This window comes from Coenobita brevimanus, chromosome 19, assembly GCF_032717465.1.
Source record: "Coenobita brevimanus isolate Jiangsu-jjx chromosome 19, ASM3271746v2, whole genome shotgun sequence".
Classification (NCBI taxonomy): domain Eukaryota; kingdom Metazoa; phylum Arthropoda; class Malacostraca; order Decapoda; family Coenobitidae; genus Coenobita; species Coenobita brevimanus.
Genome location: NC_136972.1, coordinates 15167941 through 15185416, shown reverse-complemented (window position 1 = coordinate 15185416; position 17476 = coordinate 15167941). Strand labels below are relative to the sequence as shown.

General features: G+C 44.1%; 1 pseudogene; it reads left to right on the top strand.

Annotated features, from left to right (window-relative positions):
• Nucleotides 1-14052: 14052 nt before the first annotated feature.
• The window catches only part of LOC145391698 (store-operated calcium entry-associated regulatory factor-like), a 45417-nt pseudogene continuing 41993 nt past the window's right edge, over nt 14053-17476 (top strand).

The window sequence follows — 17476 nt, the reverse complement described above, 5'->3', positions numbered from 1 at the left end:
ACACACACACACACACACACGCACACGCACACGCGCGCGCGCGGGCAAAAAAAACATTTTCAAGGCAGGCCATAACTAGTCTGTTGAATCAAGTAACTATCTAATCTGCTGAATCAATTAACAGACTGTTGTCGATTTACCTTAACCTGGCTCAGATTTTTGTCCGTTTGCAATTTAGTTCACATAGCTTAGTGCAAGAAGAAGACAGTGCTGCTTCTACATCTTGTCCAGCACACTTAAAAGGAACAGCATCAGAATCTAGCGCTAATCTATTGCTGCAATTGAGTACTGAGGATTCAGATATGGTAATTTTAGTCCAGGTTAAGGTAAAAAAGGTAAAGTTTGTTGAATCAGTAACTGTAATGCTAGGTGTTTTAGGATCGGCTTCCCCTCCCTCTAAAGCCTAGTGTGTAGCTGGGTTCTCTTCCTTGACCAGAGCTTAGACAAACAAGAGAGAGGCAGGACAAAAAAACTCAAGGCAATGACCTTACATGTGTTTTGCTAAATTCTACAAGTGGAATGGGTAGATGTCACAGGAGTAATTATACTGAACAATTATAAACCTTAGGCCTAGATTATTGGTGTTAGTATCACGCAGGATACTGCTTGGGACAAGGTCGGGTGAAGTGAATAGCAATCTAATCAAGAGTCTTAGGGCAGTGAGGCCAGACGCTATTACTTGGGGAAGTCTAGGTTTTGTCTATCAGGTGGAGTTTGTGGCACTGTTTTTCACTGTTGGCAGTCTAACTGGTTTGTCCGTCGTGTCGTTAAATATTGTTCTTACACTGTGGCCTCCGTATGATTTTAATGTGAGGCTATATCACTATATGGTAGCGTGTTTACTTAGACAGACGCCTATTTCACTGCCCGGCCATAATCACCATCTCACTGTTGCTTTACTTATTCCACCTTTCCTTTACACTAACACTGACGCTTTTATTTCTGACTTCCCATAATCTGATAATTCACTGTTCTGCCCTTACTTCACTGCATCACTTTCACTGTGGTTTCACAGTCATTCACCTTTGGGACTGGGTGTAGTGGCGGTCAGGTACAAGGGCAGCGGGAACAACTCAGCCTAACTACTGACGGGGATGAGTGCCGTCGGGGGCCTCCGTATTCAGGGGCTATGGGATCACGCGTAGGGGTGTCATCTCCCATCCGGGGCTGCTGGTGGTGAAGGGTCCCGCGCTCTCAGGGCTCAGGGTAGGAGTCTGGCCCTCTGGGCTGGGGCCGAATAGCTACCTGAATCTCTCGTTCAGGTGTCTGACGGAGGACGAGGGTCTAGGTGTAGGGATGTCCCATCCAGGGCTCCTGGGGGCGGTCCGGAGGTCCCATGGGCTGCAGTCTCCGGTGGTGGTAACGGGGCCTCTCCAGTAGTCCTCCAGGGTGGGGCCTCCCTCTGGGTCGTAGTCCTGTGTAGGGGAGTCAGCACCCGACGGAGGAGTGGCTACTGGCCTTCTCCTGCCATAGGGCCCGGCTACTGGCCGTGGCCTTCTAGGGGCACGGCTATCGGCTGTTGCAATGGTCCAGCTACTGGCCATGGCCTGGGGAAGGAAGCGGCTACAGGCCGACTCGAGGGCACCTTCAGAGCAGCTACCAGCCATCTCCTGATGAAGGCGGGAGTGGCTATCGGCCATCTCCTGGTTACCTCAGGAGCGGCTACCAGCCGTCTCCTGCAGGAGGGTCCAGCGACTACAGGCCGTCTCTGTTAGGGCACCTTCGAAGCGGCTACCGGCCGTCTCCTTATTACCTCCAGAGTGGCTACCGGCAGTCTCCTGACGAAGGCGGGAGCGGCTACTGGCCGTCTCCTGTAGGAGGATCGAGCGGCCACAGACCATCTCTTTAAGGGCACCTTCAGAGTGGCCTCTGGCTGTCTCCTAACGAAGGCAGGAGCGGCTACAGGCTGTCTCCTTATTACCTCCAGAGTGGTTGCAGGCCGTTTCCTGAAGGAAGGTAGAGTGGCTATCGGCTGTCTTAGGAGTGCTGACTGTAGCTAGAGTAATAGCCCCATCCCATGGTTGTTGGTGGTCGGCTCGCCCGGAAGGTAGTCTCGCTTTCCTGCTATGGTGGTGGCGGGTGAGCTCCGGGTCATAGGGGCACGCGGCCCGGGCGGACTTATGTCCCTGTCGCCCAGAGTCAGGTCGCGCTCTATCTGCCCCTCCGTAGGCTCTTCCTAGGGGTGTTGGGCTGTCTTCTGTGAGACTATACTGGCTTTCAGTAACTATGTTCTCTGTTGAATCAAGTGACTAACTAGTTGGCTGACTAAAATAACTAGCTAATCTATTGAAGCAAATAATTAACTAGTCTGTTGATTCAAATACATATCTAGCAAAAATGTAGACAGCTGGAGCATGTTTTTTCTGTAGCAGCACAAAAAGTATGGACGATTTATCAATCTCCCCCCCTTTCCTTTCCCTCCCCTAACTCTCCTCCCCCCTCTGTCTCTCTCTGTTGTCGAAAATGCAGGGTGCCGAATATTTGCCTCATAATCATAAGTCTGTCAGGAAAAAAAAAAAAAAAATCCCACCAGTGACACACACACATACACACACACTATATTTTTTTTCCCTCTGTCTGTCTGTCTGTCTGTCTCTCTCTCTCTGTCTCTCTCTCTCTCTCTCTCTCTCTCTCTCTCTCTCTCTCTCTCTCTCTCTCTCTCTCTCAATGCAATGTCCATGGCCTCCATATTTTTTATGGAAAAAATTCATCATTGTGCGTGATTCATCGTTAGGTTATGCTTAACGTGACTGCTGTTCCCGTAGTGTTTAATACACAGGGGGTCATTTTAGTGTTCCGGCTGAAGGAATGGCCTGAAACAAATGTGTTAGTTAATAAATGAACACACTGGTACACGGGTTTTAATGAATCACAAGCACATAAGCAAAGGCCCAAAAAACTATACTGGCGTAATTGGCACCGTAGGCTATCTGTGATATTTCAGTCAGACATATCACATTGCAACACGATATGTCATAGCAGAATATGATTAATTTATGGTACCAATAATGTTTCTAGTTAATAGATATACTGCTGGTACTACAGAATTATACATGAATTATACAGGAAGAGCAGATAACAGGAATATTTTTGCCATGTAACCAGGGTATATGCAAGGCATATTATGGCATGTTTTTGTAATGGGCAAGTAAGCACTGTGTACTATTTTTTTCATGGATTCGACTCCAGACATGGCTAGGAAGCACGTTCGCGCAGTCCAACTGCCCACGTACAACAAACCAACAGGGAGATGAACCTTGTAGCCATCACACATCACTGAGCACCGTAGTGTGCTATGCCACGATATGGCACATTCAGATCTAGTGTTAAGGTACTAGTTGGGGTGTTTTCATGCTGTGTCGGTGCAGCTAAATGAAGGACCAGTGAACATGATAATATTATCGAACGCGCATCCACAAACACTTACCTATAACAAGCTGCAGTGCAACCTGTAATCAACCAGCCCACCACTCCATCCACTTCGCCACCACCTCCTCTAATATTCTCGCCATAAATTTTAAATGGTTGCACTGACCCATCACTGAAGAAGTGAATGTGGTGTCCATATGTATATTAGCCCTTTCAGTCCAGTTATTTATTCCCTATTGGTTAATTTATACTGCCTGTAGACCATTTTCTTCATCTTAGCAAACATTTTTACAGCATAAACAGTGTAACCTATGTTGAGCTCCCTTCATTAAAGAAAATTATCTTGGAATAGAAAAAAAAAAAACACAAAGAACGTCGCCGAATTCACTTAGGTAATTATCAGCACAAAATGAAGAGATTCTCAGAATACCTTTCAGTAATTGTATTTGTAGGAAAATATCAGGAAGCGACTGAGTCTGATGTAGTGTTTATTCATCTCATTCCTATTTCAGCTTTCGCCCAAGTTGAATCAAAATAATCTGGTGGTAAGGAAATCAAAATGAACAAGTGGTGCCAGGCACAACAAACCTCGCCCAAAGGCAGTTGTCATATTTTAAACCGTTTTCAAGTTATAACCCTCTGAAAATCTGTACTCTTGCATCTGACCTTTCAAGATAATTCAAGTTCAAAAGTCATGGTGCCAAATGAAAATCCATATGAAATTTCTAATATCTTGATAATATACCTTTTCACATACTTTGACTCCCTTACTTCTACGATGGAACACATTCTATCCATTTCTCCTTCCTCTGAAATCTCCATTCTAGGAGATTTCAATGTTAACCACCACCTTTGGCTCTCTTCTCCTTTCACAGATCCTCCTGGTGAACAAGCCTACATCTTTTCTATCCTTAATGACCTCGAGCTGCATGTACAGCATCCTACCCGTATCCCTGACTGCCTTGGAGAGAGCTCCAACATACTTGACCTTTTCCTTACAACTAATCCTTCTGCTTATTCTGTTAATCTTTTCTCTCAGTTGGGTTCCTCTGATCACAACCTTATCACCTAAACCTACCCTATCGTTCCAGTACGGCCTGTGGACCCTCCAAACAAACGTTGTCTGTGGCACTTTGGACCTGCGGATTGGGAGGCCCTCAGGCAGTACTTCTTTGATTTTCCCTGGATGATTATTGCATCAACGGCCGGGAGCCATCTGAATGTGCCTTGCGCATTGCACAGGTTATTCTCTCGGGCATGGAAGCATACATTCCTTTCTCATATCCTTTGACTAATGCAAAAAAGCCTTGGTTTAATCACGCTTGTTCTAATGCTGTCCGCAACAAGGAGAGGGCCTATAAAAGGTACTGGAGCCAACCCACCCTTGAATCACATCTTTTATATGTTTCTGCCCAGAATCGTGCTAAGTCTGTTCGCTCTGCTGAAAATAATTTCATCTGCACTAAATGTTCTCAACTCTCCAACTCGAATTCTTCCCTTTCCTTCAGGCACCTTGACAAAAACCTTTCTAACAACTTTACCTCATCATACTTCCCTCCTCTTCTCTACTCTGATGGCTCTGTAACTATGTCTTCTACTGATAAAGAGGATCTCTTCGCTTAGACTTTCTCCTCCAATTCCACCTCAGACGATTCCGGTGCTGTTCCTCCATCACTTCCCCCCTCTGACTTCCTCATGGCTGACATTAAAATTTTTTCAGCTGATGTATTTTCTGCCATCACAGGCTTCGATATTAATAAGGCTTATGGGCCTAATGGAATCCCTCCAGTTGTTCTCAAGAACTGTGCTTCTGTGCTTACACCCTGCCTAGGCAAACTCTTTTGCCTTTATCTATCAAGTTGTGCCTTTCCTTCTTGCTGGAAGTTTGTTCTCATTTAGCCAGTCCCAAAGAAGGGTGACCATTCCCAACCCTCTAACTATCGTCCAATTGCTTTAACATCCATTATCTCAAAAAGTTTTCGAGTCAGTTCTTAAAAGCAAAAATTTAAATCATCTTTCCTATCACAACCTTCTTTCTGATCATCAGTATGGGTTCCGTCAGGGACGCTCCACTGGCGATCTTCTCACCTATCTTTCAGACTCCTGGTCATCCTCCTTTCGGGACTTTGGCAAAAGCTTTGCCATTGCACTTGACATATCAAAGGCTTTTGATCGAGTCTGGCAAAAATCTTTAATTTCCAAACTGCCCTCTTACGGTTTCTATCCTTTTATCTGTGCCTTCATCTCTAGCTTCCTTTCTGGTCGTTCGATAGCTGCTGTTGTAGACGGCCATCATTCTTCTCCTAGATCTATTAACAGTGGTGTTTCTCAGGGCTCAGTCCTATCACCAACTCTCTTCCTTTTATTCATCAATGACCTTTGAACTGTACATCTAACCCTATCCACTCATACGCTGATGACTCCACCCTTCACCTTTCCATTTGGTTCCCGCAACTTCCATCTCAACAGTTACTTCAGCAAACAAGGAATGAGGCTATGACACACCTAATGTCTGACTTGGCTCGTATCTCTGACTGGGGTAAAAATAATCTGGTTGTTTTTAACCCGCCGAGTCCCGGAGACGTGAATTCACTGTCCTCACATGATGTGCACTCATATGCCGGGGACGTGAATTAACGCGGCAACATTGCAAGGTACCTAATTTGCACAATTTTCAATTTTTGTGAGTGATTTTTGGCATGTATACACGGGACACCTTCCTCAATTCCTCTACAAGATGCCAAGCAGGGACAATGCCTTACACCGCATAACCTTTCCCCCCCCCCGTGCACGCCATTGTCTCAGCAATTCACCTGTTACAGGTGACCTTGCCAATAAAGACATTCAGGGCCAGAGTGATTCCCCGATCGATGACAATGTGGAGGACAAAGTTTACATAGCATTAGATGAAGAAACAGTCAGAAATGATGATCAGGTAATGTGGGAAAAAAAGGTCATGAATGGTGATGAGTTAGTGAGTGAAACAATGCTTATAATGCCTATATTATTGTATGAAAACCAATATACTCTTGTACTATATATAAATTCATACCAAGTAAATAAATAAATACTGTTTATGAGTGGATAAAATGGTTGCCCTCCCATAGAACTCGTTTTCTTTGGTGCCAGCCTGTTAGAAAACCCAGTCAGGTAAGGAGGTACTCGTACCTAGATCGAGTATTTTAAACCTCAGGTGAGCGATTTCTCTATGAATTTTCGATGTTTCTCACCAAAAGCGGATGTTTGAGCCCAAAAAAAAAAAGGTCCAAAAATGTCGGGACTGGGACGTACCACTGCCCAGAAAACGTCGAGATGGGGCGGGTTAATGCATCAAAGACTCAGTTTTTACACCTATCAACCCGACAAAATCTTCCACAGGTATACCCACTAATGTTTAATAATATTCAGCTAAATCCTGCATCATCCTTGAACATGCTTGGGGTTTCATTTACTCTGGACTTATCCTGGAAAGATCATGTTACATCTTTTGTAACATCTTTTATAAAATCTGCTTCCAAGAGATTAGGTGTGCTAAGCCGACTCCGTTCCTTCTTTACCCCTGCACAATTGTTGACTCTATACAGGGGATTTACCCGCTCCTGTGTGGAGTACAACTCTCATGTGTGGGGAGGCTCCCCACATACAGCTCTTCTCAATAGGGTGGTGTCAAAGGCTTTTCATCTCAATAACTCTCTTTCTCATACTGACCCCCTTCAACCTCTGTCTCTTTGCCGAACTGTTGCATCTTTATCTCTTTTCTATCGCTAATTCAATGGTCACTGCTCCTCTGAACTGTCTGCATGCATTCCTCCATCTCTGCGATGGGCGCGTAGCACCCGTCTAGCAGCAAACTCTCATCTCTTTTCTGTCCAACTCTCTAATGCAAGAATTAACTGTTACTCCCAGTCCTTCATTTATGCAACAGGTCAACTCTGGAACTGTCTCCCTCTGTCTGTATTTCCTGCTTCCTGTGATCTCCAGTCTTTCAAACGCAGTGTGTCCATGCATCTCGAAATGATCGGATCTTGAATTTGGCTCTCTCTTGTATTTTGTTTTTCTCTTGGCAGGAACAATTTTGCGGGCTTGCGGCCTTTGGTTCCTTTTTCCTCACAAAAATAAAAACTTGTTGAGATATAGTTGTATACCTACATGACATACCTCAAAACTGAATGAGAGAACATTTATCGAGTGACACTCTCACATATCTATTCTAACAACCTAACAAAAATGACTGACATATGTTATGAGATTGAACGAATTAAACACCACACCGACTGTCTGCTTAATGTTTGAGATTGTACATGCTGCAGGTTGACACATTACACACTATCCATTCTTGTATTGTCACTGTCAATTTATTCAGTGCTTAGTCAATTATTATATGATCAAATCATCTGTCAAACCATTTTGTTACAGCATCACTTCAGTGCAGGGGAATGTCAAAAGATGGAATAACATGTCTTGAATTTCGTTGACCTGTCTGAAGTGTTATGTGAAATGGTGTTGTATATATTTCTATCTTCAACCAGTTTCGCGTTATAGTCCCCTGAATATCCGTAGCCTTGAGTTTGGTGATTCAAGGTCACAGGTCTTGGTGCCAAATGAAAGCCCATATGGGAGTTCCTTAATACTGATGATGGTAAATATCTCCATCTTCAACCGGCTTCAAGTTATAGCCTTCTGAAAATCTATGACTTTTATTTTGACCTTTCAGGGGTCACTCGATTGTCTCCGAATTGTAATCACTTTTCGGGGGGACCAGTACCCACATATCCTGTATGTTTCATGTAATTTCTTTTAGCCGTTTTTCCATAATGCTGCTAATAAACAAAGAAATTAAGAAACAAAGAAACTACTAATAACAATACCTCGTCGGACTCCGTCAGGGCGAGGTAAAAATACGTTCTTTTACCGATTGGTTGAAATTAAAGAAAAGATACTGAAACACCGGACTTACTGAACAAGTATTATCTTCTCGGTAATTAAGTGATTACCTTCGATGCCCAAATATTCGTCTGTTCTAGCTCACACATACCCGTAGAAATAAGGAAAAATCATTATCATCATCATCATCCTATCTGTTTCGAACTATTACATGTTGCGGGTGACATACTCGTAGAAAAATAAGGAAAAATCATTATCATCATCATCATCATCATCATCCGCTCTCAATCGAACTATTACGTGTAGCGGGTGAGAGTAACAAAACGAGAAAATAGAGTAAATAAACGCTGAAGTAAATAAACGAAATTAATTACTGAATAGAAATGCTGAATACTTCATGCAAGATAGATATAACCTCTGTCATCAATCGCGTATTATCTAGTACAATATTCCTGTTTGTGCAAGATGATTTTATTCAGCCAAGAGTAAGTTAAAGAAACCTGAGAGAGAGAGAGAGAGAGAGAGAGAGAGAGAGAGAGAGAGAGAGACAGAGACAGACAGACAGACAGACAGACAGAGAGTAATGTCCGGGATGAAAAGACAAGGAAATGCATGATGGAAAGGAATTTTGATAAGGTTGTTGCTGGAGAGGAAAATCATGAGACAAGCGCTGCAAAACAATCAAAACAGGAAGATAATTGAAAACATAAAAATAAAAACCACAAGGGAAATAGACGTGATGTTGAGAAGGAAAGGAAAAAAACAAAAGTGGATGCTGTAAATGACAATGGAAAATACTCAGATGCAGAAATAGAAAGAGGAAAAAAGGGAGAGGAATCCCGGCAACTGAAACAGAATTGTTAGATCTTGAAAGAAATATTGAGATGGTTGCGGAAAGGAATTAGAAATAAATAAATTAATGGAATGCTGAAAGAAATGAAAAATGAGACAGGAAGCTGGAAAAATATATGTGGACATGGAAATGGAAAAATAGGGGCAATGGAAAGGAAATAAAGATCGTACGAAGATTAAAAAAAAAGGGATTTGTGGAAAGAAAACAAAAACATAAAGAAGTTTATGCTGAAAAGGAAAGAGAAATAGAAGTAAGTGGTGGAAAGGAAAAGAAATATCAGTTGATGCTGGAGAGGAGAGGAAAAAATACAGAAGGTGGAATGAGTAAATGAATGAATGAACGAAAATGTGACATGACGGCGCAACAGCAGAGGTCATAGACGCCGAACATAAACATTAAAAGGTAGTTAGAATAAATAAGAAAAAAACGATAAAAAACAAAGAGAAACGATGCATAAAACAAACTAACAGTATAAAAGAAACAACCAAAACTCAAAACATGGTGGAAAGATAGAGGTTAAAACTAGAACATTGTCATTAAAACACAAACTAAAACATGGTAAAGCCCTACAGCTTGTGGAGAAGGCCAGAACTTAACACAAAGGAAAAGGTGCCTCCATTCATAGCACAGGCCTCTTCCCCAAGCATCAACGAGAGAAGGTATGATCCGTTGCTGGCTCGGCACCCGGAAAGGTACCGCCGACGAAGGTCCCCAAGACTGGGGCATTCAACAAGGAGATGCCACACAGTCAACGGAACCAGACAGTCATCACAATAGGAAGGGGGTGCCCTCTCCATTAAAAAACCATGAGTCAGCCTCGTGTGGCCAATCCGATGATGGACCAAAGCTGTTTCCCACTGTTGGGACAGCCCCACGTACCCCCCATCGCCCAGGTTCCAACAAATGCTGTGGAGTTTGTTCACCCCTGCTGCATCCCACCTCCTCTGCCAGCAGAAACGGACAGCCTCCACAGTGGCAGTACATAAATCCTTGGATGGAACACGGTAATGAGGAGAGGAAGGGCGAGAGGCAGCAGCTCTAGCCAGAGTCTGCATGCTCATTGCCCATGCCCCCTTATGTGCAGGGACCCAACACAGTTGTAAAGAGTATCCTCGCCTACATAATAAGAAAAGCCACTCCAAGACAGACAGGACTAGGGGATGTGATGGGGAGCCAAGAGACAAAGCTTGTAGAGCACTGGCTGAGTCGCTAAAAATTGTAAAAGAAGCTGAAGGAAAACTAAACATCAATTCAACCGCGACTAAAATGGCAGTAAGTTCAGCAGTAAAAACATATGCAGAAGGAGGGAGACTCTCACCATCGCTAAAATCACGAAAAGTGACACCAAAGCCTGTCCCCATGCAGGATTTAGAGCCATCAGTATTTACGGGGATCGAGTCACTGCGAGCAGAGGCATGTTCTTAAAAATAATACAAAGCTGCCTGTGAGGAAAGAGAGGCCTTCCTCTCCTGCAAGTAAACACATGTTTGTACCTCTTGGAGAAGCCAAGGAGCCACTCGAGGGACACGCATCGGGCAAACGGAGAGGACTGGACACCCAACTCCCCGATGGCAGCCTTTGCTCTGTACCCAAATAGGGTGTGGATTGCGAGGGTGGGTGTTATAAAAGGGGAGAAAAGCGACCTAAGAGAATCCTTACAGCTCAGTGAGGCCGGAAGACAGTGAAGGTGGTGCCAATACTGCATCATCAAGGACTACCAGTGGAGATCCAGTGGAAGTTAGTTCACATCAATCAACAGACTTTCAATCGAGGAAGACCAGAAAGCCCCAGCTGACAAATGAATCCCAGGATGATGAAATAAATTTAGTGGCTTCAACCGTGCCTCAGTAGCAGAAGAGTATACCACATACCCATAGTCCAATTTGCTCCTTACTAAGGCACGGTAAAGTCAGAGCAGGATGGTTCTGTCAGCGCCCCAAGACAAGTGAGATAGGGTCTGTAGGAGAGATAGGGCATGGAGGCAAGATAGTCGTAATGAATGGCTATGAGGTACCCACATCAGTCTCCTGTCAAAAACAAGGCCAAGAAACCTTGTCTTGTCCACACATCACACCCTGCGGCCATATAACTGAAGGTCTGGGTCAGAGTGAACTCCTCCCAAGCTGCAGAAATGCAAGACCACTTGTTGGGGAGAAATGGAAGCCATGCATGGTGGCCCACCGAGAGACCCTGTCTAGAGCAAGCTGCATGTGATGTTCAGCCATGGACACTCAGGAAGCAGCATACCATAGAGCCAAATCATCGCCATACAGTGAGGCCAACACCCCCTCTGGAATAGAGGACACAATACTGCCCAGTGCTATAGCAAAACGAGTCACACTGAGGACACTTCATTGAGGCACACATTCCTCCTGAGAGTATGAAGGAGACAGGGTGAAACCAACCCTGACCCTGAATGAACAGTCACGCAGAAAATTTAATATAAATAGGGGTAGCTTGCCACGTACGCCAAAAAAATGGAGCTGTTGGAAGATATCATATCGCCATGTAGTATCATATGCTTTTTCAAGGTCAAAGAAAACAAACACCAGATGCTGCTGTCTAGCAAAAGCATCACATGCTGCAGCCTCAAGATGGACAAGTGTATCTGTTGTTGAGCGACATTTTCGAAAACCAGACTGACACAGAGAGACATTCATTCCTTTCAAGGAAATATATTAGGCACATGTTGATCATTTTCTCAAATAATTTGCACAAGCAAGATGTTAAGACAATTGTCCGATACTCCAGGGGACTGTAACCTGCTTTCCCCAGCTTTTGGAATGGCAGGACAGTAGCCTAACACCAAGATGTGGAAAGAGAAGATTCCCTACAGATTCTGTTAAAAAAGGCTGAGGAGATAAGACAGTGCATCATCATCCAGGTGTCAAATCATTGCGCAGGGAATATCATCCAGCCGTGGTGAGGTGTCATGACAGAGGGAAAGGGCAGACTGGAGTTCGTGATATGAGAAAGGAAGGTTGTAGTACTCCACATTCCCTAAACAGAAGTCCAGCACCCTTGCCTCCTCTATCCCCCGCTGTCTGGTAAAAATTGGTGAGCTAGTATCTCTATGACTACCACCGCAAAGGCTGATGTTCAGCCACAGCTGCAGGGTCACCAATAGGCTCACCATTGGACATCAGCACGGGGGACCTGACTTGAGTGAATTTTCCTGAGACCTTTCGCACCCTCTTCCACACCTGAGACACTGGCGTCTTTGAGTTTACAGATGACACATAGGCCATCCAAGAGTCCCTCTTAGCTTGTTTGAGTACCTGACGAGACTTAGTCCGCACCCTTCTGAACCCGACAAGATAATGCTCAGTCCTGCATCTTCGACAGTGGGAGGATGCTAAGTTCTTATTACATACAGCAGCACTGCAACTCTTATTCTACCATGGGACAGGCCGATAGTGATATGTGTCAGAGGTTTTAAGAACAGCCTGAAGTCCAGCAGAATACAGAATGGATGTAAATAACGAAACAGCATCATCAATATGCGGAAAGGCTTCAACTGAGACATCAAAAGAAATCAGAGAAGAGGAAAGGGACCAGTCTGCCTTATCCAATCTCCACCTCAGTAGATGGGAACAGGGACTAAATGCTGCTGCAGTAAGGAGGATGGGAAAATGATCACTTCTGTGGAGAGCTTCCATAACCTCCCAGGTAAAGTCTAGGAGATAGTCAGGAGACCAGACAGAGAGGTCAATTGCTGAACCAGTTTGGGGGTGAAAATGGGTAAACGCCCCAGTATTGAATATGGCAAGTTTCTCGTCCTCTAATAAGGATGACAACGAACTCCCACAATGGTTAATAAGAGAGTCGCCAGAGAAAGGGTGGCAACCATTAAAGTCCCCCCCAAAGAAGAAATTGCATAGGTAACTGACCAAGAAGGTTCTCAAGTTCCACCCTTCCGACTGCTGTGTTGGGCGGTAAATAGACGGAACAAACTGTATACCAGCAGCGGGCATACAACCGCACAACAACACACTGGAGGCCAGACTGAAGGCGGGCTGGCTGATGAGGGATGTTAGCTCTCACCATAACAGCACTACCTCTAACAGGACCCTGGGTTTGTGCTGAAGGAAAAGCATTGTACCCAGGTGGTGCATGAGGAGTGGCAAACCCTACAAGAGTTTCCTGGAGACACACGCACAGAGGGGAATAAGAGTGTCCATAGCTCCTCCCAATTACCACGCAGCCCTCGACAATTCCATTGCAGTATACTGGCTGAGAACGCCATAGTACCCACAGTGAAGGAATAATCAGTTTAAGGAACGAGACAGTTTTGCCCCTGACAAGCAACCAGATTTAGATTGCTGCTTAGAACTGCCCTTAGAAAAGGACTACTTGGCACCGTTATGGTGTATAATGTGCCGCCCAGCTGAAGATAACCTGAAGCAAGAAGATGAGGACCAGACAATACTCTTCTTGTGTGGTGGAGCAAGAGATGGCTTGGCAGGGGCACTGCAAGCTGCCCTAGCCACAATACAGCCGGCAGTGCCACCACGAGAAGGAGACCGATCTGCAGCACATCCCACACTACTGGAACCCTGAGAGAGCAAGGCCTCATGCAGCTGAGCAGGAGCATCGACAACCTGGGTATCACCGTCTGGTGGTGGCTGGGTTGTCAGCGAAACACGATCACCAGCCTGCACTCGCCCCAACCCCTGAGCATCCCGAGCTGGAGGAATAGTGGGCTCCACTGCTGAGATCTTTGGTAGCAATGTTTTGATCTGAGCACTCTGAGGAGCCACAGCGATGCTTAACATGCACGGGAGGGACATCGGGAGTTTTGGATGTGTCAAAGCAAGGTGCAGCATTGACACGGGTGTTTGTCACAGGGGAAACTGGAGGAACTGGGATGGGAGAGGCACTCCCAGATGCATGAAGCATCACCCCAGAGGGGACACCCTCAGAGATAGGAGACACCTCCCCAGAGGATGCACAGCCGCTCACAAGCTGCACTCCTGCAGTGGAACCCCCTGGCCAAGAAGGCCGGGAAGTAGAACCTAAGAGTTTGATGGGGCATTGTGTGATAGCAGGGGCATCTGCTGGGTAGCTTTAGGGAGAGACAAGGCAGCAGCAAAGGTAACCCCAGGGCGAAAGAACCTCTCTCTTGACCTGGCCTTTGCATCAGGAAAGGAAATTTTTCCTTCGTTCAGACAGAAATATTCCCATACTCAAACTAGTTTACTCTGCAATCCCTTGAGGAGCTCCTCCACAGTTCAAACATTTAGAGGGTTGAAAACAATCAACTATACCATGAGAAACTCCACCACAATTTCCAAAGATCTTAGGAAGGCCAGATGCTTCCCGCCTGCAAGAACGGCAAACATGATCAAACCTTTGACAATAATAGCACCTTCTAGGTCGGTGAATACAAGTTTTAACCTTAAGTTTCCACCATGAAGCAGTGACAACCTCCGGCAAAGTAAGGCGATCAAACATCAAGGTAAGAGTGGGCATTGGGGTTAAAACCCCACCGACTTTCTTCATAATTCTCTGTACTGCTACAACTCCCTGAGAAGCCAGCCCTTCCAGGAGGGAAGAATCAGAATATGAGACCAAGTACGAAAGTACACAACCCCACGGGACTGATTTAGGACCAAGTGACAAGAGATAGATACTGAATAACCGGCAACCATAGTAAGAGACTGGATATGTGAACTCTCCTCTTCATTCCTGGCTTCTAGCAATAGAGAACCATCGCCCTGTAAGGAGACCTTAGGGATAAATCCACATGCTGGAACTAGCCCACTGTGAATATGAAAACAGTTCAGGTTCCAGAAGGAAGTACCATCAGCTGTTTTGAGTACTATGTACTTTGTATAAGAGTGTTTCACAAAGACACCAGGTAACAGCTCGACAGAAGGGACATCTGAATTCGCAGTTTGGGCAGATAACCTAGGAGGTACAGGGTTGTCAGCCAGAGAGTGACCAGGTGATGCTGACTAGTGTGGCTGATCACCAACCACACGAGTGGTTGTAGATGTGTTTGACGTATCCATATGTATATTAGTGAGAGATAAAATGGCACCGGGAGCCAAGGGAAACCACCTACCAGGGAGCACGGTCTGATGGGAGCGGGGTACCTCGTCCTTACAGGGTGACCCAAAAAGGACACCCTGTGATGTGAAAGTTCACTCCCTCCAGTGCAAAGACCCCCATCTCCAACACCCCCAGCCCAGACACCCAACCATCCAACTCAGGACATCACAAAGGTGACCCCTGTGGCAGGCGGCACCGATGACCCATACAGGTAACTTATGTTTCGGGCAGCACTTAGTCAGACCCATCATCCACAACCCCACCCGCACGGGAGACCCTGCCAGATGTCGTTACATCCATGGGATCACTGGGGCATGCAAGCCCCACTACCACGACAAGGTGGCTGCCCACAGGGGGAAGGTGGTGGAAAAGCTGTCTTCCTAGGAAACAAAGAAATAGGAAAACTAGAATTAAAAAAAAAAAAGGAGATGGACAAGGATGCTGGATGGGGAAAAAAAATGGGGAGGATTGGTGGAAAAGAGGAGACAATACTGATGGTAAAAAATAAAAAAAAAGAAAAAGAAAAAAGAAAGGGAAAGAATGGGTTCTAAACGAAAGAAATGAAAAAACAAAAAAAGATGGCATGGGTTGGAAAGTAATTAAAAAGATGTGGACGCTGCAAAGGAAAAGAAAAAAAAGATTGTGGCTAGATAGTGGAAGAAAGGTGGTAGCTGTATGGAAGAAGAAGAAGCAGAAGAAGAAAAGAAGATGGATGCTAGAATAGAAAAAATAAAGAATATAAAACAGAAGAAAAAAAAAAAGGTACTGTAGACGATGAAGAACTGGTAAATAATGGAAAAAATATAAAAAAGTTATCACTTCCGAAAATGAGAGAGAAAAAAAAAATCTCCTCAAATGTGCAATCCTTAACCCGTCACGTCCCGAGGTTTTCTGCACCTATGACATCCCCCAGTCCCGAGCCTTTTTGGAAAAAAATTTTTTATGCTAAAACTTCCGTTTAGGTCGAGAAACGAAGGAAAATCACAAAGAGAGTGGTTCCCGCGGTCTATAAGTGGTCCGTACATGCGCGGTTCCCCCCCGCAGGCATGGTGTTCTGTAATGGGCTGGATATGCGTTTACGTTTTCTATGGTAAGGAATAATGGGAGAAACAACACACAACACCTCTATATTTATTGAATTTGAACTAATAAACAATAACAGTAACAATATAATGGATTTCAGACATATATATATATATATATATATATATATATATATATATATATATATATATATATATATATATATATATATGAAGAATAAGCATTGTACCATCGCACGAGCATAGCGAGTTTGGTCCGAGTCGTAACATGCTATATGCTAAGTGTCTGGTATGAGTCAACCTATCATTTTTTCTACTTGTATATTTCTGTTTCAATGACATTTTACCAATTACAACTGTTTGTAAGTGTTTTCAGATGTTTTCATTCATTATGATGACATGCAGCATAAGTATAGCGCACATCAGCTTAGTAAGCGCACTCGCTATGACTCGTATTTCAACATACCAAATTGTTTTATCACTTTCCAATTATTTTCCCCTTTACATAGAACCTTTCCTCCACCACTGTAAAGGTTTTCAATTATTTTCATTCATTACGAGGGCATTTAGCGATATGCTAGCGCATATTCACGTAGCAACCACGATCTCAAACACTCGTGTTTCATCATCTACTTTATTTATTCACTCCACTTATAATTTCCCACTTACATTACACACGTTTACACCCCTATAATGCACTGTACGTACTTACTGCCATTATTTATTCAAGTGAGCGTGAGAATATCGCCTGAAAATACCCTCGCAAGGAATGTTTCGACACACATAATACTCACACACTTATATACTAATTCATTCACACACTTATATACTAATTATTCACTTTATCACTTGCTGACTTTTATTTTGACCAATACGTGCCTTATTCATTCAACTGAGCGTCAGGAAATCGCATCTCTATACACACGCTGTGAATATTTGACTTAGAATATATATCATCACTTACAATAATTTGAACTTATATTATACCAGTAAGAATTTCCCATAATAATAATTATATAATTACGGGCCGTATTTATTGCACTGAGCGACAGAATATCGCATCATAAAACCCTCGCTATGTAAGTTTCAACTTAGAGCAGATTTATATACTTACATACAATGTTTCCACTTATGTTCTACCTGTATGCACTTTATACTAATATTTGGAGATCAACATGACTGATAATTTCACTGAGCGTCTGTCTGTCGCATTTACCTCATAATTTCAGCGTCCTTTCGGATTCACACCGTACTAAAATTGCATCAACGTGTG